Here is a 23,658-nt window from a genome sequence, read left to right as displayed (position 1 = left end):
ATGGCAGGGACCTGTAATCCCAGCTACTCGGGAGGCTGAGGCAGGAGAATCCCTTGAACCCGGGAGGCGGACGTTGCAGTGAGCCGAGATCAAGCCACTGCACTCCAGCCTGGGCGACAGTTCGAGATCCCGTCTCAAAAAAAAAAAAAAAAGAACTGTCTGCCAGTCATGGTGGGGCACACCTGTGATCCCAGCACTTTGGGAGGCCATGGCAAGTGGATCGGAGCTTAGAGGTTCAAGACCAGCCTGGGCAACATATGGAGACCCTGTCTCTAAAAAAAAATTGTCGTATCGAAAAAAGTTCCTTAATATTTGGAATATGCTGATACCTTTCTTCCTGGATCTATTCCTGAGAAGGTGGTCACTGAGCTTCCTCTTCCGAGACAGCCTGGCGCTCTGGACGCTTGGCTTCCGCTCGCTGGCTCGCCGACGCCCTCTGCTGTCCACGGTTGGGAAACCTGAAAGTAGCAAGAGCGTGCCCGGGACAGGAGGCTGTGCGCCAAAATGTTTACAGCCGTTTTATTTGTAATAGCCCCAAACTGGAAAGCAGATGGGTGTCCTTCAACAGGAGAATAGATACGTACACCGTGGCAAATTTGTACAAGAGAACAATCTCCAGCAATAAATAGGAGCACACCACTGATGCGCGTGGCCATTTGGAAGCCTTCCACAGAACAGCACACGGATTGCATGGATGCGAAGTTCCCCTCAACTAATCAATGGGGAAAATCATCAGAAAAAATGGGTGCCTCTGGGAGAGTAAGGGCAGGGACTAGCCAGAAGGGGCAGCGGGGCCAGGTGGAGACTCATTCGCCTCTGTGGATACTCTGGTCACGCGGCTTTGGGAGTGCGTGTCCCTTGAAGAGCCTGATCCAGAAACAGTGCCATGTTTTCTGAAGCTGAATGCAACTAAATGCTGCTTCATCCACTGAGTCACTGCCTATCCCCCCAAGGATCCCCTTCGACGCTGAGTCCAGAACGCAGGAGGGAGCCCGTTCTTCTTCACGTGAGGAACATGCTCCAGGGTCCGGAGTCTACGGAAAAATAGGAGAGTTTGAGAAAGTGAAACCCGTTCATTTTCTGTGGAGCAGAATCAGCAAATGCTGTCTCGGGGGGGCCCTGTGGGCCTCGGGAAGCATTTTGGACTAAACCAGAGGATAATGAGACACCACTGGAGGTTTACCAGCAGAGGCGGTGCCATGGGGTTTGCGTCTCTAGAAGATTCTATGGGGGATCACCACCACGCCCAGCTAATTTTTGTATTTTTAGTACGTTGGTCAGGCTGGTCTTGAACTCCTGACCTCGTGATCCACCCGCCTCGGCCTCCCAAAGTGCTGGGATTACAGGCGTGAGCCACCATGCCTGGCCCAATTTTTGTATTTTTAGTAGAGACAGGGTTTCACCATGTTGACCAGGCTGGTCTCGAACTCCTGACCTCATGATCGCACACCCCAGCCTCCCAAAGTGCTGGGATTACAGGCATGAGCCACCGCGCCCAGCTCATTTCTTTCACCAGTACATCAAAGACTCAACTGTTACCTCTTCAGATATTGCTTCTGGCTATTTTCTGTCTGATCTCTTCTGGAACACTAGTTGAACGTATATTAAACTTTTTTTTTTTTACTCTCTTCTCCATCTCTCTTAACTTCTCTTTCTGATTTTTAATTTTTTGTATCTCTGGGTTGCTTCTGGGTTCTTCTACCTGTTTTATGGTTCACTAATTCTTTCTTTGGCTGTGGCTAATTTGTTGTTAAACCTGGTTTTTAATTTTGGTTATTATGTTTTTTCATTTCCAGAAATTCTATTGAGTTGCTTTTCAAATATGCTAGTCTATTTTACACAGTTCCTGGCTTTCCCCAGAAAATTTCGTCTTGCTTTTCATGTCTCTAATCATAGTGTGCACAGTTTTAATATCTTTGTCTGGTAGTTTGAATATCTGAAGTCTTTCTAGGTCTGTCTAGCTGTCTTCTCCTTCCCACCCACCCCCTCCTATTTCTTCTCCTTTTTTTCTTATTATCTGATTCACTCCCATAATACCTTGTTTCCTGTGTCATGACTGTTTTCAGCTGTCCTTGAAAAATTGCTTGTAGGTGTCCTGTGAGCCTTACACGAAGCTGTCCCTCCAAAGAGGCTGGCATTTGCTTCTTCCAGGCACCCAGGGGCCGTGGTAATCTGGGACCACTTTACATTAATTACATTAAATTATAGGCTTAAAGTGTTCTCGGTCACGCGTGTGATCCAGGTCACCCGTGTGATGCAGCTTTGGACATGGCGGGCTCATGCCTCCGTCTTCTCTGAAAAGGGTTTTCTCCTGCCCCTGCCCTGCTTTTCTTGCCATCCCTTGATTATGTGGGGTTGGAGGGTGTTACCTCTGATTCACCCTTACCCTCAGGGTGTAGCCTTTGGGGGCCTCAGTTTTAGGGAGAGAGGGCTTCCTCTGACACTCCTCACTTGATCTGTGTTTTACTCTTGTGCCTTTTGCCCTGAAAGACCATTAAAACCTATGCTCAAGTAAACTGGGGCAGGCGAATGCCCCCATAGTAAAAAGAGCTGCTGTCTTCAGCCCACCCGTCTGGTTCCCACTTCGATTTAGATGTTTGGCCTAGTAAGTCCTTGCTGTCTCATCACTTCTCTGATGAGCTTCAGGAGATTTAAAAAATCTTAGTAGCATTTTCTTTTTTTTTTTTGAGATGGAGTCTCACTCTGTCGTCACCCAGGCTGGAGGACAATGGCGTGATCTTGGCTCACTACAGCCTCTGTCTCCCGGGTTCAAGAGATTCTCCTGCCTCAGGCTCCTGAGTAGCTGAGATTACAGGCACCCGCCGCCACACCCAGCTAATATTTGTATTTTTAGTAGAGTCGGGGTTTTGCTGTGTTGGCCAGGCTGGTCCTGAACTCTCGACCTCAGGTGATCTGCCCGCCTTGGCCTCCCAAAGTGCTGGGATTACAGGCGTGAGCCACCGTGCCCTGCCCTTAGCATCATTTTCATCGTTCTGTGAAAGGGTTCGTTCAAATAATCTAACAAAAATGTAAGACAAATGTTTAGTTTTATAACGATCCCGGTTAACTCCGCGGATATTCACATCATGACCGTGGGTCTTTCCTGGGGTCTTGGCATCTTCGGTTACCAAGCAAACCACCCTCCCCACCTAACGTTAACACCTGGGGCGTGTGGACCACGTTTCACAAACACTCCTCTATATAACCCAGAATATTTGGAGTTTTAGAGGGTGGTCTTAGAGAGAGGTGAGAAGGAAGTGAGGTGGGAGGGAGCAGGAAGGGGGATGCATGCACAGTGGGGTAGAGGCCAACGGCCTTTCCAGGAGCAAAGATGCCTAAGATTCCCTGTGCAGTTATTACTGTCCGACCCTTAGCAAATCTCTCCTTCCCATGAAAATTCTGTATTTGGGTTGGAAACGATAGAGGAATGAGGTTATCAGAAAAGGATTGTGATGTGGAACCAACAACACGACCACACCCTCAGTCACAAGCCCCGTGGTAGAGTGATCATTAGACGCACGATTCTCAGAAACCACAAAGGCTGAAGCACGCTTTGTGCTTCCAAGAGGCATGAATTCGAGGCACCCTTTCCTACGTCTTCAGGGGGCAGGGAGGTTCCAGGATAGATTTGGATGGCATGGCTATTTCCTGCACAGTTTTCCACAGCTCAAGCGCTTTCTCATCTATTACCGTCTTTGTTTTTCTTTTTTTTTTTGAGACGGAGTCTGGCTCTGTCACCCAGGCTGGAGTGCAGTGGCGCAATCTCGGCTCACTGCAAGCTCCGCCTCCCGGGTTCACGCCATTCTCCTGCCTCAGCCTCTCGAGTAGCCGGGACTACAGGCGCCCGCCATCACACTTGGTTAAATTTCTTTTTTTTTGCATTTTTTAGTAGAGACAGGGTTTCACCATGTTAGCCAGGATGGTCTTGATCTCCTGACCTCGTGATCCGCCTGCCTCGGCCTCCCAAAGTGCCGGGAGCCACCGCGCCTTTTGAGACAGAGTCTCACTCACTCTTCGCCCAGGCTGGAGTGCAGTGGTGTGATCTTGGCTCACTGTAACTTCCGCCTCCCGGGTTCAAGCGATTCTCCTGCCTCAGCCTCCCCAGTAGCTGGGACTATAGGTGCCTGGCTAATTTTTGTATTTTTAGTAGAGATGGGGTTTTGCCATGTTGCCCAGGCTGGTCTCGAACTCCTGACCTCAGGCGATCTGCCCACTTCGGCCTCCCAAAGTGCTGGGATTACAGAAGTGAGCCACCATGCCTGACCTTTCGTATCTACTACAAATCCTTGTCCCTACAACCACCTCTGGAGGTAGGAAGGACAGAATCATCATCCACATTTTACACACGCCGACCATGCTGTAAAACAGACAGATGGACGGAGACTTCGGGGAGAGGCCCACCGATGACTGCACATCCACACACTACCTGGGAGAACCAGAGGCAAAGACAAAGGTGTGAGACAAAGGGGTTGAGGCTGAAGGAAGCCCTCTGTCAGCACCGGCACTGCCCGCCACATGGCAGCACTGACGCCCTGGCACCTCGGAATTATAGAAAAGAGTGAAGCACAAATACTAGTGGTGAACATTTCGCAAAAAGGAAAATAACGCCACAATCACCACCCTAACACAATCATTTCCAATGATGGACGTCTATTTCCATTTAGCACATGCAGGCAAATATTATGACAGGGATTTAATGAACACTCTCTTCTCTCTTCTCTCTGCTTTTTAAACTCAGTATATGTCAAGGTCACATCATTGACCCCCAACATTCATTCCACATGGATGACTCAGCTGAGCTGACCAGGGTTATTCTGCCTCTCTCGTGAATGATAGCTTAGAAGGGTTCAGACGGTTTAGAAGGAAAGCCTGCTCCAGGGATTTGGGGAAAAGAGGCTATTCATCCCTTCTTTTGGTCCCTGTCATTACTGAGTGTGATGTGTGGAGCCACTGCAGCCACCTTGGCACCATGTGGCTAACCAGCCTTAGGCTGAGGATGGGGGTAAGAGGGAAAGGAGCCTGTGTCTTTGGTGATGATGATATGGAGATGTTTAATCAGCCAGACTTGGTGTCTGCCCTATCTCTGGATTTCTCGCTATGTGAGGTGATACATTTACTTGTTCTTTAAGCATGTTGCAGGGTTTTTTCTTTTCTTCCTTTTTGGTTACTTGCTGCTAAGACATTGAACTGATATAATTTTATGTCACAAGACCTTTTTTCTTTTTCTTTTTTTTCTTTCTTTTTTTCTTTTTGTTTTTTGAGACAGAGTCTCGCTCTGTCACCCAGACTGGAGTGCAGTGGCATGATCTCAGCTCACTGCAACCTCCGCCACCCAGGTTCAAGCGATTCTCCTGCCTCAGCCTCCTGAGTACCTGGGACTACAGGTGCGCACAGCCATGCTTGGCTTATGTTTGTATTTTTAGTAGAGACAGGGTTTTACCATCTTGGCCAGGCTGGTCTTAAACTCCTGACCTCATGATCCACCTGCCTCAGCCTCCCAAAGTGCTGGGACTGCAGGTGTGAGCCACCGCCGTGCCCAACCAAAATCTTGTTTCTATATAGTCCTCATATCTGTAATTTTAGATGCATGACTTTGAAACAGTTTCACATTTATGGAAGAGCGGCAGCAGTGGTGACTGTACCCATGCTGTCCCTCATCCAGCTTCACCCTCTTCCTTCTCTTCTTGCAAAAACACTGCTCCTTCATTGGAGCTTAATTCAAGTCTTTCTGAGCAGACACTCGTAGTCAGATAAGCGGTTTTCTCCTCTGCATTCTTGCAGGATTTCCTGACGCTTCTCTTAGGATCTGGTTTTTTTCTACCTGTGGGTTCAGTATAGCAGATCACCTGACTCATTGTCTATTTTGACTTCCTTCTGGCACCTTCCTGGATGTAGAGATTGAAGAGTTAAACGTCAGTTTCTCTGGAAGCTCTAGGCTTCCAGGTGCAATTCAGTTTCCACTAATCAAATGAAACTGAACAAGATCTGGGGTCAGGATTTGGTTAAGTGGGAAGAGAGGCTCTGCTGTGAGAGTCATCATTTTACTGCTGTGGATCTAATGGGTGTGGCATATTTCTGGGACCAAAAGTTGTGGTGCCTTCCTGACCCCTGGAGGGAGTATAGCTGGTGTTGGGTGATCACGGAGCCAGTGGTGGGGTCAGTGGGTTTCTGAACACAGTCTTTTTTTTTTTTTTTTAATTTAAAAGTAAACTTTAATGTCAAAAATGCATACTTGGGGAGGGCAGAAAGATCACACATAAGGCTGCCACTTCACACTTGGAGGATTGCACAGCAGCCGGGCAGAGGCGATCCTCACTTCCCAGATGGGAACACAGTCTTTTTTTGAACTGTGTTTTTTCAAACTCAGTTCTTGTTTTTGTCACAGTAGCTGTTCCCTTGCTGGGCTGTGTCTGTGGGGTTATTCTGGGAGTGACATCCTGAGACCCAGCCTGGAGCCCATTCTTCTGGTCTCTTGATGATTTTATAAGCACTCAATTTCTTGTTTGAAAATTATTTCTGCTAAAAATTGTGTTGTTTCTTCATATGCATTTGACCTATGGCAGTATTATTTCCTCAAGTGGCTGTAAGCAACACACCCTCAGGGATGGGAGCCTGAGACGTATCTGCCTGGCTGAGTTTGAAGACAGGAGATTATCGTTGTCTCGTTATGGCCAGCGTCAGGTCACCGCAGCGTATGGTCAGCGTCGGGTCACCGCAGCGTATGGTCAGCGTCGGGTCACCGCAGCGTATGGTCAGCGTCGGGTCACCGTAGCGTGTGGTCAGCGTCGGGACACCGTAGCGTGTGGTCAGCGTCGGGTCACCGTAGCGTGTGGTCAGCATTGGTTACCATAGCGTGTGGTTAGCGTTGGGCATCTGCAGCCCCTCGGCGTGGTGGCCTGGTAAGACACGTTGGCTGAAGGCCTGGCTTTGGCCGGCCAGGTGGCCCCTGTGTAGCGCAGGATATTACAGAGCTAAATGCAAGGAGTGTGACGGTCTTGGACTGGAATGGTGGCCCCTGCCGGGGTCTGGGTAACTGTGAACACCCTGAGGAGACTGGTCCTGCTCTGCTTGAAGACTCACGGCAACCTCACCTGTGGTAGTCACAGGCCAGGAGGCGGCAGTTCCCTCTCCTACCTTCTCTGTGGTTCTGGGCCAGAAGGGTGGTTAGAGACCAGCCTGCTGCAGGGACCAATGACAAAGTCAAACCTGGGCAGAGAAGCTCACACATCAGAGGGGCTGCAGGAGCTGATCATGTATTTTGGCAAAATTGTGGGGAACCTATGAGGAAATGGATTCTGAGGGTGCCAGACCACGGACAGGGATGAGAACGTGAAAAAAAAAAGACGTAATCTGACATGATCTAGACTTCCAGAGGATTGCAAGAACAGGGCAAATAATTATTACATAGCCTTCACTTAGATTCCTCAAATATTTTACCACATCTACTTCATAACTATGTATTTATGCATGTGTATAGATGTGTGTTTATACCATTTTATGTACATATAATTTTTTTCAGAACCATTTGAAAGTAAATTATAAACATGAGGCCCTCTTTCCCCAAATAATTCATTGTGTATTTCCTAAAAACAAGGAGATGTTCTTATATAACCACAGAAAAACTATTAAAATCAGGAAATTAATATTGATATAATATTTGCTAATCAAATTTTCCCATGACTTGAGCCCAGGAGGTCTCTAGGCTGGGTGCAGCGGCTCACACCTGTAATCCCAGCACTTTGGGAGGCCGAGGTGGGAGGATCCCTGGAGCCCAGGAGTTCAAGACCAAACTGGGCAACACAGGGAGACCTGTCTCTACAAAAAATTTAAAAATTAGCTGGACGTGGTGGTGCACACCTGTAGTCCCAGCTACTCGGGAGGCTGAGGTGGGAGGATCACTTGAAATCAGGAGACTGAGGCTGCAGTGAGCTGTGATCGTGCCACTGCACTTCAGCCTGGGGGACAGAGCTGTCTCAAAACCCCAAAGCAAAAACCAAACAGATTTTCCCACATTCTACTAATGTTTTTATAGGAAAACAAACTCCTGGATGGCGAGTTGGCCTTTTTGTGGTGTCTCCTTAGTTTCCTTTCATTCAGAGCAGCTCCTCAGCCTGTTTTTCAGCATCTTGATACTTTTCTGAGCGCTGGGCTACAGTTATTTTGCAGCAATGTCCCTCAACTTCAGATGTTTGCTCATGGTATGAATTTGGGCAAAAATACCTCAGAAATGAAATTGTGTCTCAGTTCTCTTTTGAGGCTCATAGTTATTTGCCCTCTTACAGATGTTGTTAATGTTAATTTCTCGGTTAAACTGGTGCCTGCCAGGTTTCCCTTCTGTAAATATACCATATCCCCATTCGCTGTCAATAAGCACCTTGGGAAGAGGCACTTTGAGGCCACTGACGTATCCTACTGCTCCTGTTTCTCAGCCGACTCTCACTCAGTGCTGTTTCCTCTTTCTTGTGCTGTTATTTGGGGCACATTTTTCTCGACAGGGGTTTGCTCACTTGTGAGTAGGTGGAGATTCTGCGCTCAACGTACAAACTCCGGCAATGGGAGCAGTTCCCACTGGGCATTTGTTTCAGTGAGGTCTGACCTCAGTGGTAACTTAAGTGGAAAGCATTTGAGAGGCAAGCAATTCCTTTATGTACGAGAAAGGCTCTGAGTGCTTAGGGACGCAGGCGCATTGAAGTGGATTTTTTTTTTTTTTTTTGAGATGGAATTTCGCTCTATCACTGAGGCTGGAATGAAGTGGTACGATCTCGGCTCACTGCAACTTCCGCCTCCTGGGTTCAAGCAATTCCCCTACCGCAGCCTCTCAAGCAATTCCCCTACTGCAGCCTCCCTAGTAGCTGGAATTACAGGTGCCCACCACCATGCCCAGATAATTTTTGTATTTTTAGTAGAGACAGGGTTTTGCCGTGTTGGCCAGGCTGGTCTTGAACTCCTGACCTCAGGTGATCCGCCTGCCTCAGCCTCCCAAAGTGCTGGGATTACAGGCATGAGCCACTGTGCCTGGCTGAATTTTTTCTTCTTTTTTTAATAGTGATGGGGATTTGCTCTGACACCCAGGCTGGAGTTCAGCGGAATGATCATAGCTCACTGTAGACTTGACCTCCTGGGCTCAAGCAGTCCTCCTGCCTTGGCCTCCCAAAGTGTTGGGATTATGGGTGTGTACCACTACCGTGCCTGGCTGAGGGGGTGGATTCATTTCTTGCCAGCCCCACTTGCCCCGGAGGGCACAGAGGCACTCCCCTCCCCAGGACAATCAGATACCCATCGGTGAGGCAGGTGCCTCAATCCCTGGATGGCACCTCAGTGGCTGTCTCTGGAGGCCAAGGTAGAGGGGTTGCTGCAAATGGGCTTCCTGATTTCGATGGAGAGTTGGACCCGTGGAGGCAGAGGTCAGGTAACAGCTCTTAACTGCCAAAGCAACACAGGTGAAGTTACCTTAATTGTCAGAAGAACTGGGTGGTGATCAGAACGGCTTGACCCACAGGAGTGTTTTGTGGTAGTAAATTGCCACGCAGTTGCCAAGAGTGAAATAGATGGGAAGTCCCCTAGGGGTCTATTTGACACTTTTTTTTTTTTTTGAGATAGAGTCTCGCTCCCATCACTCAGGCTGGAGTGCAGTGGCATGATCTCGGCTCACTGCAACCTCTACCTCCCAGGTTCAAGTGATTCTCCTTCCTCAGCCTCCCGAGCAGCTGGGATTACAGACGCGCGCCACCATGCCCCACTAATTTTTGTATTTTTAGTAGAGACAGGGTTTCGCCATGTTGGCCAGGCTGGTCTCGAACTTCTGACCTCAGGTGATCCACCCGCCTTGGCCTCCCAAAGTGCTGGGATTACAGGCGTGAGCCACCGTACCTGGCCTATTTGACACATTTGATTGAAATAACAAACTCTAAGTTAAGCAAACAGAGCCAGAGTCTTCAGTCACTGTGTAGAAGTTACAGTTCCTCAGTCCACACAAGGACCTGAATCCATTCACAGACCCACAGTCCCTTCAGTAAGGGAAAGGTTTGATGTCCCTGGGGAAGGATCCTATGCTAGCACCAGAAGCATGTTTTTAGAAAGTTCCTCCAGCTTTTCCTAAAGAAACTGCAGCCAGGTTCCCTAGACCAGGCACTGGGGAAAGGGGCATATTCAGAGCTGTGGGAGATGACTGGACACTAACTCGGAACCAACACGGATCCCCAGGAAACAGAACTCAGTGACCTGCTGGGCAGAGTGAGGGTTTATTTACTTATTTGTTTATTTGAGACAGGGTCTTGCTCTGTTGCCCAGGCTGGAGTGTAGTGGCGCGATCTCAGCTCACTGCAACCTCCGCCCCCCAAGCGATTCTACTGCCTCAGTCCACCGAGTGGCTGGGACTACAGGCATGTGCCACCATGCCTGGCTGAGTTTTGTATTTTTAGTAGAGACAGGGTTCTGCCATGTTGCCCAGGCTGGTCTCAAACTCCTGACTTCAGGTGATCTGCCCACCTCTGCCTCCCATAGTGCTGGGATTACAGGTGTGAGTCACCATGTCCGCCAAGAGTGAGGGTCTATAACGAGCAGAATGAACACAAGTTTTGCTGTGAGTCCAACTCCCAGGGGGCCCAGTCCGTGACTCTAGCCTGTGGTTGTTCCCTTGCTTTTGAGAATAGAGTCAGAATAGACAGAAATATTCAGTGATGGATGGGATTCCCAGATCTGCTCCCTGATTCTGGAAAGATGGCCATAAGGTGGAAAGTTCCTGGGGTCCTGTGGGACCCCTCCCTGACACCACAACAGTAACCCCAAAGCACTGTTGCCTACCTGGGGAGAATCACATCGATTAGTGCCACATCAAAACCTCGAAACATTTGGGGGTGGTGATTTCTTTAATTCACTTTCTGGCCTGTGTGGAAACAGATGGACGATGGGGCAGGACTGTGAGTTAGCCTAAGCTTTGTCAAGTCGTGATCTCAATTGAATGGCTACTGCAGATGGGGCAAATCAGTTCACTTCCCGGCATCTACTATGTGGCTATAGAACTGGCAGATGCATTTTATTTTCTCTGTACCAGCAATCACAGAATACCAGGAAGAGTTCACTTTCACTCTGTGGGGACATCAGTACACCTTCACAGTCTTGATTCAACAGTAACCAAGTCTGTTCTGTGCCACAGTTTAGTCCAGGGGGCCTTTGTCATCCCCACGAAATGATGCTGATTAGCTGTGTTGCAAGCATCACATCCACAGGACCTGATGAACAGGAAGTAGCAAGTACCCTGGACACCTGGCTAAAGGCTCATGGGTGCCAGGTGAGGGGAGAAGATAGCCATGAAAGTTCGAGTCCCCCCTCAGCATTGTTTCTGGGGTTCAGAGGACGCGAACATGGCAGAAAGTCCTCCAAAGTGAGGGAGAGGCAGTCTGCCATAACCTGTACGTGTCACCATTAAAGCCTCGTTGAATATTGGAGGCTGATGTGGTTAGGCTTTGTGTCCCCACCCAAATCTCATCTTGCATTGCAATCCCCAGGTGCTGAGGGAAGGACCTGGTGGGAGGTGACGTGACTGGATCACGGGGGTGCTTTCCCCCATGCTGTTCTCGTGATAGTCAGTGAATTCTCACGAGACTTGCTGGTTTTATAAGGGGCTCTTCCCGCTTTGTTCTCCCATCTCTCTCACCTGCCACCATGTGAGACACACCTGCTTCCCCTTCCACTGTGATGGTAAGTTTCCTGAGGCCTCCCCAGCCATGTGGAACTGTGAGTCATTGAACCGCCTTTCTTTATAAATTACCCAGTCTTGGGTATTTCTTTATTGCAGTGTGGGAACAGACTAATATAGAGGCCATATATACAAAATTTGGACGTGCTTTCCTGTTTAACAAGTGACTTTGAGTGAGGTTCAGAGCAAGAGAAAATGCTGGCCTGCTGACTAGGCTGCCAGATGAGCCTTCCTTCCACTTGGCCCTGTGACGTGGTGAACCCACGGCAATCTGAGTGTCTGAGGAGTGTGAGAATGTCATATGGAGGGCCAGGCACATGGTGGCTCACACCTGTAGTCCCAGCACTTGGGGAGGCTGCGGCAGGTCGATCACTTGAGTGCAGGGAGTTCAAGGCCAGCCTGGGCAACATAGTAAGACCCCACCTCTTAAAAGAATGTTGTGTGGAGCCTGTGGCAAACCTTGACAGGACAACCGCAATCATGGTTATTGATGAGTATTGTTGAGTGATCGCCTCATCAACAGGTCGCCATTCCCTTTTGAGAAACGGCTGCTGGCTTGCCCATGGGTTGAGTAGACCGTGTATTTCACTACAGTTCACTAAAAGATCATGCAACATAAGCTGTCAATCAGTACCTGGTGTTATCTGACCCACCAAGCCATGGAGATGGGCCTGTCCAGCAAAACTGCCATAAACATGGAGGCGGTACATGTGGGGTTTGTTATGGACTGAACAAAGTTTCCCCAAAATTCATATTTTGAAGGCCTAGCCCCCGTTTGGAGACAGGACCTTTAAGGAAGTGAGGTAACCATCAAGGTTAGGTGAGGTCATCAGGGTGGGTCCTGACCCAATGGGACTGGTGTCCATAAGAAAAGGGGTGACACCAGACGTGAGCACACACAGGAGAGACCACGTGAGGACCTGCAGAGAAGGCGGCTCTCTGCGAGGCAAGGAGAGAGGCCTCAGCAGAAACCAACCCCATCAGCACCTTGATCTTGGACTTCCAGCCTCTAGAGCCCTGAGAAATACACTTCCATTATGACAGCCCCAACAGACTGACACGAGGCTGTCCTCAAGCGTATCCAAGTCACCCTGAGACACCACACGAGCAGGAGGCTCGTCCTCCAAAGGCACCCACCCCCTCTGCAATCCTTGTTCCTCCACCTGCATTTTTGGTTTTATGGGGAGTTCCCTAAACCAAGTTGAGGAATGAACAATGGAGCCTGGTGTACAGATGGTTCCGCGTACTAGGCTGGTGCGGCAGGCCCGGGCTCAGCATCACAGCCCTGCTCCAGCTGGCCCTGATGGACGGGGTGGAAAGGAATTTCATGCAGCTGGCCAAACTTCAAGCCTCACCTGATTATCCTCTCCTTTACCTGGAGGGACAGTTGATGATCAGGGGCTTAGAAGGCGCAGGTTTGGAGGATTGGGGTTGAGGAGGTATGTGGACCGACAGACCGCGTGGAGGGGGCTGGAGGTGAGGGGGCTCTTGTGCTCCACGTGCGTGCTCCCAGGGCTGCTCCTGCACCTGCAAGCTCGGTGGGGGTGGGGGTGGGGATGATGGGGGTAGGGGGCGTGGTTCAGGGGATTCCCAGCTCTGCAGAGGTCGCCAGCTCTGCTGCTCTTTCCCAGCCTTTCACAAAGCGCCCATCAGTGTGGCCGTGGTGGCGTGGATGGAGATTATATGTGGGCTGAACACCAACAAGTGGGTGCGGACCTTCCTCCCGCTTTACCCTGAAGTCCCAGCCCGGAGCACGCGGCCGTGGTGAGCTGCGATCCCAGGCCCCGGCGCAGCGCTGAGATTGTGGCTCTCAATCCGCAGCAGCTGCTTCATTTGCTCAATGCCAGACTCCAAAAACCATTTCTCTCGCAACAGGCCAGGGGAGGCAGCGTTCGGGGATGGGACGCCAAGAGTTAAGGGTGAGGCCGCACGCGTGCAGCTCCCCCGTGCTGCGCACGGCGCTGGGATCGGCCTGAGCGGCGGGTGAGTCCCTCTAAGCCCGCGGCGCCCGGTGCCCGTCACCCGAGCCGGGCCGGGCCCCGGCTCCCCACACGCGCCCCGCGGCCCCCGGGCCATTTTCAGCCAGGCCGCGCCCTGTTTCAGGAGCTTGCACAGCCGCTCCGCGGAGACCGGGACTGCGTGGGGGAGGATCGCGGCGGGGGCCGTCGCCGAGCAAGGAGCGCGGCCGCGGGGACCGCCCGGGAGTGGGGGCGGCGGGGCGGGCCGGGTTCGGGGCTCCTGCCCGCGGTGACGGTGACGCGCGCCCCCGCCCGCCGCCTCTGCCATGGCCGATCGGGGCCGTCGGACGCCGCCCAGAGTCGCTCGCGGGGAGCCTCGGTGAGCAGCGGCCGGGGTGGGACCGGGACCCGGGGCCGGGTCTCTGCGCTGCGTCTGGCACGGTGCGTCCGGGACGCGGGCGCCCTGGCGGCCGTGGGGCGGGTCGGGGGTGACGTCCCGAGGGGAGGGGGTCCCGCGGCAGAGACGCCCCTGTCTGGGGCGGGGTGCTCCTTGCCTCTCCCGGCGGCCCCCCGTGGGCGGGTCCTCTCCACTGCACCCCCTGCCCTGCACAGGCCTCGGCGCTGGCGTGACGCGGCCGCTGGGTGGGGCCCGCGCAGGTGCTGGGCCGGGGCTGGGGACCCGCATCTCCGTGTCTCCGACTGTGCCTCCTGCGGAAAGGGGCGCCGTGCGATTATTTTTATCTCGGTGTCTGGTTTTTAAATTTCACAGCCCCCGTTTCAGGGATGGCCAGCGTGGCCGTGGGATGCTGATGATACGGGAAGCCAGAGAATAAAGGCTTTGGTGGAGGTCGGGGGGAGGCGCCGGCCTGGACAGATTTCCTAGAAAATATCCTCTGCGTGTACCCGCGACCTTGCCTCTCGTGGAAAGCCGCTGGGAGTTGGAGCGGCTCCCTCCTGCCCCCGTCTGAGGTCTGGCTGGCTGTTTTCTTGGTGAGGTGCTGGAATGCACAGGAGGCTCTCCCAGGCAAGCTGTCTGCAAATGTAAGAAATGGGGTGGTGACGCGCAGACCTGGGATTCGCTTGCAGAACGGTAGGAAATCCGTTGTCATGGAGGGAGCCAGGGAGCTCTTAGGTGTGGGGGAAGCCTCCCTCCACCTGCGGGTGGGTGGCAGGAGGAGAAAGTCCCAGGCCGTGTGTCTGCAGGGGCTGAGGATTACACGCAGGGGTCAAAAGACCCCTGCTGGATTTGGTAGTGAATCAGTGCTGGCTTTGGCAGCTGAGGCAGGATTCTCTCCACGTAAAGAGCAAGTCGGGCTGCTCTGCTGACCCCTTAGTAAACTGCAGTGGGGAGGGCGGAGTGTCTCCAGGAGGCTCAGTGAAGGCGAGCAGTCACCCTGCAGCCCTTTCAGGAGGAAGAGCCTGGCCAAGCGCATATCTGGTTTGGGCTTCAGTTGCCTGGGCGGCAGCGCAGGCTTCCCCCTACCCCTGCCCCCGGGGACTGGCCCAAGACTGCTCTGGGGCTGTAGAGAACAGCTGTACCAATTGGCCCCGAGTGGGTTGCAGCCTCTGCCACAAATCTGGAGGAAGCCGGGGATCTCACTTCTTATCTGGCCTCGTCAGCTTTCTACTACAAAGAATATGCCTGGCAAGAAGAACTTCTGCAACAAGTTATAGTTTGGAGTTCATTGAGGATATAGTTTAAGTAGGATTTTTCAAGCAAATTGACCTGTCCATGGACAAGCTTCCTGTTTTAGGACATTATTTATATTGAAAATATCTGCCCAGACATGATTCTGGCTTTTATTGTCAATTTCCAATGATAGCCACTGAAATCCAGATTTTGCAAGGGAAAGATGAAGAGGACGGGTGGTGGGTTCAGTTCAGATGCCCCAAAAGAAGCTGTCACCAGCACGCCCTGCAGTTAGCGTTTCTCACACTTCAGGTGCCCCGAGGGGGCCCATGTGCAGGGCACAACCTCCACAGCAGGCAGCTCATGGTCAGCAGGTTCCAGGCTCTGGGGTTCGGTCCCACAAGTGTGTATCCGTGACACTTTTGCAAGATCTAGGAGTTTGTGGAAAATGGCACAACAATAAACTAATTTTTTAAAAAAGATGACAAAGGAAATAGCGATGATCAAAATAGTCAACCGTGGCCAGGCGTCGTGGCTCACACCTGGAATCCCAGCACTTTGGGAGGCCCATGTGGGTGGATCACCTGAGGTCAGGAGTTCTAGACCAGCTTGGCCAACATAGTGAAACCCTGTCTCTACAAAAAAATACAAAAATTAGCTGGGCATGGTGCGCCTGTAATCCCAGCTCCTCGGGATGGTGAGGCAGGAGAATCGCTTGAACCCAGGAGGCAAGAGGTTGCAATGAGCTGAGATCGCACCACTGTACTCCAGCCTGGGCAACAGAATGAGACTGTCTCAAAAAAAAAAAAAAAAAAGAAAAACCATCATCATAAACGTACTTGCTGCACGTATGGCAGGCTCTGTTCCATTTCTTTACCTGTGTTACGGGGTGTGGGTGTCCCCCTGTTAGGGTACAAGAGCTGGGCTGCAGGAGCTCAGGAGAAGCCCGGGATGGGCTGGGAAGAGCTGCAGAGGCAGGTGGAGGCTACACCCTTCACCCAGAGGCGCCGCCCGTGAGGCCACACGGGGAACCAGGCTCAGGCCACATCATCAAGGAGCATGCAGTTCAGCAGGGGAGGAGGTGCAGACATCGCCTAAAATCACCAGAACTAAGGAGCTCGGAGTTGCAAAATCATTTGAACCTATGTCTCATTTTAAAAAATATTAAAAAAAAAATTTTTTTTTTTTTATACAGACAAGATCTTGCTATATTGCCCAGGCTGGTCTTGAACTCCTGATCTCAGGTGATCCTCCTGCCTTGGTCTCCCAGACTGCTGGGATTATGGGCATGAGCCACTGTGCCCAGCCAGGACCTGTGTCTCTTAGTTGTGATTCAGGAACTTAGTGACCTCAGCTTGGGCCCGGATCCCACACCAGGCCCCTGTCTGCCCTGTCTTGCCCCCTCGGGTTTTGATACCCCCCCCCCCCATACCTGCAACCCCCAAGCAGAACAGTCTCAGTCAGGCCACCCACCGTTTCCCAGTAAGGCCAAGGGCTAGACCCTTTCTCCCATGGCCCCTGGACCCCGTGGTCCCCGCACGGCTGTGAGGCCTGGCCCTCCACACCTGCCAGGACTTCCTGCTGCATGTCACCTGCCTGTGGCTCACTGGCTTCCCCGGCAGAGGTCTCTTAGCACAGCAGCACATCTGTGTACTCCAGAGAGGTGACCCTTGGTTTGAGGCCACCCCCACTCCCTCCACAGCTCTGGGCTGTCAGGCCAGTGAGGTCTGAAAATCTGGCTGGCCCCCCATTCCCTACAGCGGCATCCGGCAAAGGTCTTGAAGATGGGGAAGCGTCATTTCTGGCCTCCTCCCTCGGCCTCCAGCCGCTGCATGGACTTGGCTCTTACAGCCTCTCTGGGATGCTTCCACCTCCACACCTCGTGTGCTGGGGCGCCTCTGTGCAAGTCACGCTGTGTGTGGAGGTCTCGCTGCTCCCCAAGTCTCTGCCATGACACTAAGCACCTGGGTTCCTTCACCAGCTCATGCTGCTTTGTTTTGTTGATAAAAATTCTAGAATTTCAGAAGGCTGGGATGAAGACAATCAGTACTCAGAACTAATACCTGCCCAGGTGACTTCTGTAAGTCATTAGGTGCTGCTGTGGACCAAATTGCGTCCCCCAGGTTCACAGGTTGCGCTCTGACCCCCAGTGTGATGGTATGGTGGGGTGGCCCCTTTGGGAGGTGACGGGGTGAGACGAGGTTATAGGGTGGGCCCCCGGGATGGGACAGTTACGCTTACAAGAAGGGACACAGGATCGGGCTCTCTCCACAGGGCACAGAGGCAGCTCTGTAAGCCAGGAAGGACCCTCACCAGGAACCAAACCGGCCGGCCCCTTGGCCTCAGACTTCCAGCTCCAGAACTGCGAGAAATGCCTTGTTTAGGCTGCCTGGTCTGTGGCATATTGTGATGGGGACGAGCTGACCGAGACAAGGCTGTCCCCTCGTTCCGTATCTATACATCTGCTGGCTGCCTGCTGACCACTGATGGGTTTGCAGACTCCCCCAGCCACACACACAGTTTGGATCATGCTATAATCATTTTATATCCTGCTTTTTAAAAATGTCATATTCATGAGCATTTTTTTTTACTATTCAATTGTTTAATCAGTTCCTTATAAAGTATTTTGGGTTGATTTTAATCATTTACAATTGTGAACCACTCCCGATGTGCTTTTTTTTGTTTTCATTTTTTTTTAAATCATGGTAGATAAGAACACTTAACATGAGATAAATCTTCTTAAATTTTAAGTGTACGACACTTAAAGTGTCAGTGACCCTTGGTGGTTGGTACAGGTTCAGTGCAGAATAGCAGATTTCTGGAGGTTATTCCTCTCACTTAACATTAATGGAAACTTTTCTCTGTTGAGAGCTCCCACTTCCTAGCCCTGGAAGCCCCCCTTCCGGTCTTTATTGTTGTGATTTGACTATTTTCGACACCTCATAGAAGTGCAATCGTGCAGTACTCGTTTTTCTGTGCCTGGTTATTTCACTTAGCATGGTGTCCTCAAGGTCCATCCAGGCTGCAAATGGCAGAAGCACCTGTGTCTCACGGCCGAGCGGTATTCGTCAGATGTGCACACCACATTTTCTTTATTTTTGAGACAGAGCCTCGCTGTCACCCAGGCTGGATGGAGTACAGTGGTGTGATCTCAGCTCACTGCAACCTCTGCCTCCTGGGCTCACGCGACTCTCATGCCTCAGCCTCCCAAGTAGCTGGGACTACAAGTGTGTGCTACCACGCCCAGCTAATTGGCACCACATTTTCTATAAACATTCATCACCTGTTTATTGTAAGGCTTTCCTGTGGATCAAACAGGAGTGCATGTGTTTCAGGGAGTGGAGAGCTGGCTGGGTCCGGGTGGGCTGGAGTGGGTGGTAGGTGCCAGTGGGAACAGCCAGGGCAGGGAACCCTGTGAGGAGGAGAGAGGATGAGGGCGGCTGTGCCCAGGATCCCAGCAGCACGGGCTGTGTTCTGGGAGCTGCTGCCCCGGATGGGCACAGTGGTGTACACTGGGAGCCAGTGTGGCCCCTCTGCTGGGTGTCCCCAGGCCCCAGGAGGTGCAGCTTCTGTTGTTGGGAGTATGGGAGACTTGGCTGGGGCTGGGCCAGCAAGGCCGACACCCCTGCTCCATTCCCGCGGCCGGTGGCATCATTGAGCGCCATGGTCAGGAGAGCTGGAAACATAGCACGCTGCCCCCACGGCCCAGGCTGGGCGGGCATGTGAGCTGCTGAGAGAATTTCATTAGCCGTTATAGCTGGCCTGAACTGTCGTGTGGCTAGCCTGTGCCAGCAGACACCTGCTCTGCTTGGGATCCCCACCCTCTGAGGCCTCTTCCATGGCTGTCTGTGTTTCGTTTCTTCTTTCTATCCTTTTTTCTTTCTTTTCTTTTTTTTTCTTTCTTTTTTTTTTTTTTTTTGAGAAAAAGTTTTGCTGTCGTTGCCCAGGCTGGAGTACATTGGTGCCATGTCGGGTCACTGCACCCTCCACCTCCCAGGTTCAAGTGATTCTTGTGCCTCAGCCTCCCAAGTAGCTGGGATTACAGGCATGAGCCACCACACCTGGCTAATTTTTGTATTTTTAGTAGAGTCGGGGTTTCACCACATTGGCCAGGCTAGTCTTGAATCCTGACCTCAAGTGATCTGCCAGCCTCAGCCTCCCAGAGTGCTGGGATTATAGGTGTGAGCTACCATGCCCCGCTAGTTCGCTTGCTCGCTCCTTCCTTCCTTCCCTCCCTCCCTCCCTCTTTCCTCCTTCTCCTTTCACAGGGTCTTTGTCACCCAGGCTGGAGTGCAGTGGCGTGATCATGGCTCACTGCAGTCTCCACCTACTGGGCTCAAGTGATCCTCACACTTTAACCTCCTGAGTAGCTGGGACTACAGGCTTGCACCACCACGCCTGGCTAATTTTTGTATTTTTGTAGAGACGGGTCTCCCTGTTGTCCATGCTGGTCTCGAACTCCTGGGCTCAAGTGATCTGCCCGCCTCGATCTCCCAAAGTGTTGGGATTCCAGGCGTGAGCCATGGCGCCTGCTGTGTTTCTCTTTTCCTCTTCACTCCTCTTCATGGTGAGGCCATCCTGGATCACCCGGAGTTCCTCCCTCCCCATCCTGGCTGCAGGGATGAGTGCAGGCTCAGGAACCAAGGACTGCATGGGGAGAGGGCTGGAGCCCGTGTCCTCTGACAGCCAGGCCACGGCATCCTGGAGCAGCTGTGGAGAGCCCGTCTGTCCCTTTCCTCTGGTTTTAGAGCTCTCCGCCATCGTAACTCACCCTGGATCATTAGGGTATTAGAAATAGTTAAGAAAACCAGGTGCTTGAAGAGCTGTTTTGTATCAGCTTTACTTGGCTGGTCCTATAAAAGGCTTTTCCTTTGGGAGCCCAAGGTTGGGTGGATTGCTTGAATCCAAGAGTTCCAGACCAGCCTGGGCATGATGGCAAGACCCCACGTCTCAAAAAAAAAAAAAAAATACAAAAATTAGCAAGTTACGGTGGCACGTTCCTGAGGTTCCAGCTACTTGGGAGATTGTGGTGGGAGGACTAGTTGAGCCCAGGAGACAGGTTGCAGTGAGCTGAGATCACACCACTGCACTCCAGCCTGGGTGACAGAGCAAGATCCTCTCTCAAAAACACAAAAGGCTTTTCCTGGATGGGAAGCTTTGTAATAGTTTATTTCTTAATGTGGCTGTGTTTTGTTCCCTCTGCTGGTCAATGTCATAGGCCGTTTGCATTTTACTTTTTAATTTTCTTCTTTTTGAGTCTCACTCTGTCACCCAGGCTGGAGTACAGTGGTGTGATGTGGGCTAACTGTAGCCTTGACCTCCCAGGCTCAAGTGATCCTCCCACCTCAGCCTCCCTAAGTGCTGGGATTACAGGCATGAGCCACTGCACCTGGCCCTTTCCGTTTTGTGTGTGTGTGTGTGTGATACAAATCTGCACTGTACCTTTTGTATTATCCACACATGGTTTCTAACCTGGGTTCTTCTAGGTTGGAGTCTGGTGCAGCACCGCAGAGAGAATCCAGGGGGAAACGGGGTTAGATGCTGTTGCCCCCAAAGCACTTCTTTCCTGTTTTAGTTTTTAAATGTTTTTCAGTCCTAGTCAGGATTCCAGCAAAGCATTTCTCTGATGAGAATCCCACAGGTGCCCGGGCTTTACCAGTCTGGGGGGCCAGGAGCCCCGAGGGAAATGTTTTCTACCTGGACACAGAATGACGCGGAGGGCTGGGGGGAGCGGGGTCCTTTCCAGCCCTGGTTCTTCACCAGCTGGACCCTGCGGGGAGGGAGAATTCTCTGCCCCGCCCTGGGCTTCAGGCGTCGGTGTTAATGATCTCCTGGGTTGTTTTCCTTAACATTTGAATTAAAATCCCAGGAGGAAAATAAGGTATTGGAAATAAGCCAGGAATTAAACTCAAGTTGAGTTTTTTGCTTTTTGAGCAATGAGATTCAAGATCTTTCCTCTTATCCTGCCGGGCCTGCATTTGATCCCAGCATGGTCCCAAAATCCGTCCAAAGAGGGCGGGAAGTGCACAGACCTCGGGGTTCAGTAGGCTCTTGGGCAGTTCAGATACCGTGTGTGCAGTGGCGCTTGTGGCCCACCTGGGGACACAGAGGTTGCAGCCTTGATGCTGCTCCCCTGGGACCAGCCCGATGCCCGGGGTGGGGGGCTTCTCTGGGCCCTCAGCTGCCCTTAGGGCCGCCCTTCCAGGTGACCCGCTACAGCTCCTGCTTCAGTGCCCTTAGCAAACATTTCCTAGACACCTCTCCTTGTCCAGGCATCGTGGACCTCCCTGGGGCGAGTAGTCAACACAGACACAGTCCCTGCCTGCTGGAAGTGGCCAGTGGCTGAGACACAACTTCAGCCGTCATGCAAACAGGTCATCTTAGTAGTGACCACTGCCACCAACGAGTTGTCACAGTTCTGCAAGAGCTTGTGATGGGAGCTCACCAGTCTAGTAGGGAAGATCAGAGAAGGCTGTCTGGGAAGACAGTCGTGGCCGGTGCAGAGGAGGGTGCAGGAGGAGTGGGAGAAGCCGGTGTGGCCCAAGGGAGCTGGGGTGCACCCGGGACTACAGCAGGCTGGGGTGCGGGTGCGGGCTCTTCCTCAGGGCAGCAGGACACCACCACATGCTGCACTCAGAGGATGGAGGTTTTGTTTTAAATTGTGGCGAAATACACATAATACACAAGTCACCATCTGAACCATTTTTAGGTGTGCAGCTCAGTGAGAGTAGGTACAATCACAGCGCTGTGCAAACACCTCTACAACTATTTCATCTTCCCAAGTGGAAACTGTACCCCACACTCAGCCCCTGGCACCCCCACTGGTCTTTGACTCCTTTAGGGGCCTCAGCTGAGTAGAATCATGGTATTTGTGTGTGTGCGCGTGTGACTGGTGTGCTTCACCCGTGTTGCATGCGTGTCAGGGTTTCCTTCCTTAAAGGCTGAATCCTACTCCACGGAAGGGATGTGCATTTTGCTGACTCATCATCCGCGGATGGACACTGGGTTTATCCATGTTTTGCTCTTGCAATCATGCCGCTATGAACAGGGATGTGCAAATGCCCGTCCGAGATTCTGCTTTCAATTCTTTCATCCTGTTTTCCACAGTGCCTGCCTCGGTTTAGGTTCCCACCAGCCGTGCACAAGTGTTCCAGTTTCCCCCCATCTTCACAACACTCCCTTTCCATTCTGTTCTGTTTTGATCCCGGCCATCCCAGCAGGTGGCTCGCTGCAGCTGGGTCTGCGTTTCCCCAGTGAGCAGGGATTCTGAGCCTGTTTCATGCTTGTTGGCTGCCTGGATGTTGGCTTCTCCCTTCTTCCTGATGTGTTTTTGGGCGTGTCTCTGTCTCCCCGGCAGATTTTAAGCTCCTCTAGGAGAAGGTCTGAGGCTGACTTAGCACCGCACCACCCTCCACCCGCACCTGGCACAGGTGGGTGCTCAGGAGAGAGAGCTTCCCTAATTAGTGAAGGGCACATGTGGCTGTTCTGAGGCCCTTGGGTCTTCCTGCCCTCAAGGAGAGCCTGGAGTGTGAGCTGAGGTGTCGAGAGGGAAGTGTACTGAGGTCTGCAGTTCACTTGGAAGTGAATACAAAAGTATGATATGTGTTTATGATTCTTTTTTTCAAAAATATACTTTAGCTGCACACGCTGGCTCACGCCTATAATCCCACCACTTTGGGAAACCGAGGCAGGAACATCTTGAGCTCAGGAGTTCCAGACAAGCTTGGGCAATATAGTAAGACCCCATCTTTACAAAACATCTGGAAAAAAAATTAGCTGGGCATGGTGGCACATGCCTGCAGTCCCAACTGCTCAGGAGGCTGAGGTGGGAGGATCACTTGAGCCAGGGAGGTAGAGGCTGCAGTGAGCCGAGATTGCATCACTGCACTCCAGTCTGAGTGACAGCAAGATCTTGTCTTAAAAAAAATACACACACACTCTTTACATTCAGTTTAAGGTAAAATTCATACACAGTGAAATGCATGGATCTTGAGTGAGTTTTGATAAATTCACACACCTGTGTAACCCACACCTGGCAGATATTACAGAACATAGCCATCAGCCTAGAAGGTTCCTGACACCCCCAGCCACCAGGCTCCCACCACAGATGCATTCAGCCACTCTCTGACTTCACCTAGATAAAACCGTCCAGGGGCTGGGCGTGGTGGCTCATGCCTGTAATCTCAGCACTCTGGGAGGCCGAGGCGGGCGGATCACGAGGTCAGGAGATCAAGACCATCCTGGCTAACACGGTGAAACCCCGTCTCTACTAAAAATACAAAAATATTAGCCGGGCGTGGTGGCGGGCGCCTGTAGTCCCAGCTGCTGGGGAGGCTGAGGCAGGAGAATGGCGTGAACCTGGAAAGTGGAGC

At 51.8% G+C, this 23,658-nt stretch overlaps 1 protein-coding gene across 2 annotated transcripts in view; it reads left to right on the top strand.

The window, feature by feature from the left end:
- The window catches only part of JAKMIP3 (Janus kinase and microtubule interacting protein 3), a 162,758-nt gene that overhangs the window by 1,820 nt on the left and 137,280 nt on the right, over positions 1-23,658 (top strand). The window contains exon 1 of one of the 2 annotated variants that reach the window (XM_032174836.2): positions 13,956-14,035. The exons of the other annotated variant lie outside the window; for it this stretch is intronic. The gene's annotated coding sequence lies outside the window, so the exon portion shown is untranslated. Of the gene's footprint in view, positions 1-13,955; positions 14,036-23,658 lie in introns of those variants that run through there. 2 annotated transcript variants of the gene reach the window in all.

The sequence above is a fragment of the Hylobates moloch genome, unplaced genomic scaffold, assembly GCF_009828535.3.
Source record: "Hylobates moloch isolate HMO894 unplaced genomic scaffold, HMol_V3 SCAFFOLD_3, whole genome shotgun sequence".
Lineage (NCBI taxonomy): Eukaryota > Metazoa > Chordata > Mammalia > Primates > Hylobatidae > Hylobates > Hylobates moloch.
This window is presented reverse-complemented; position numbering and strand designations above follow the sequence as displayed.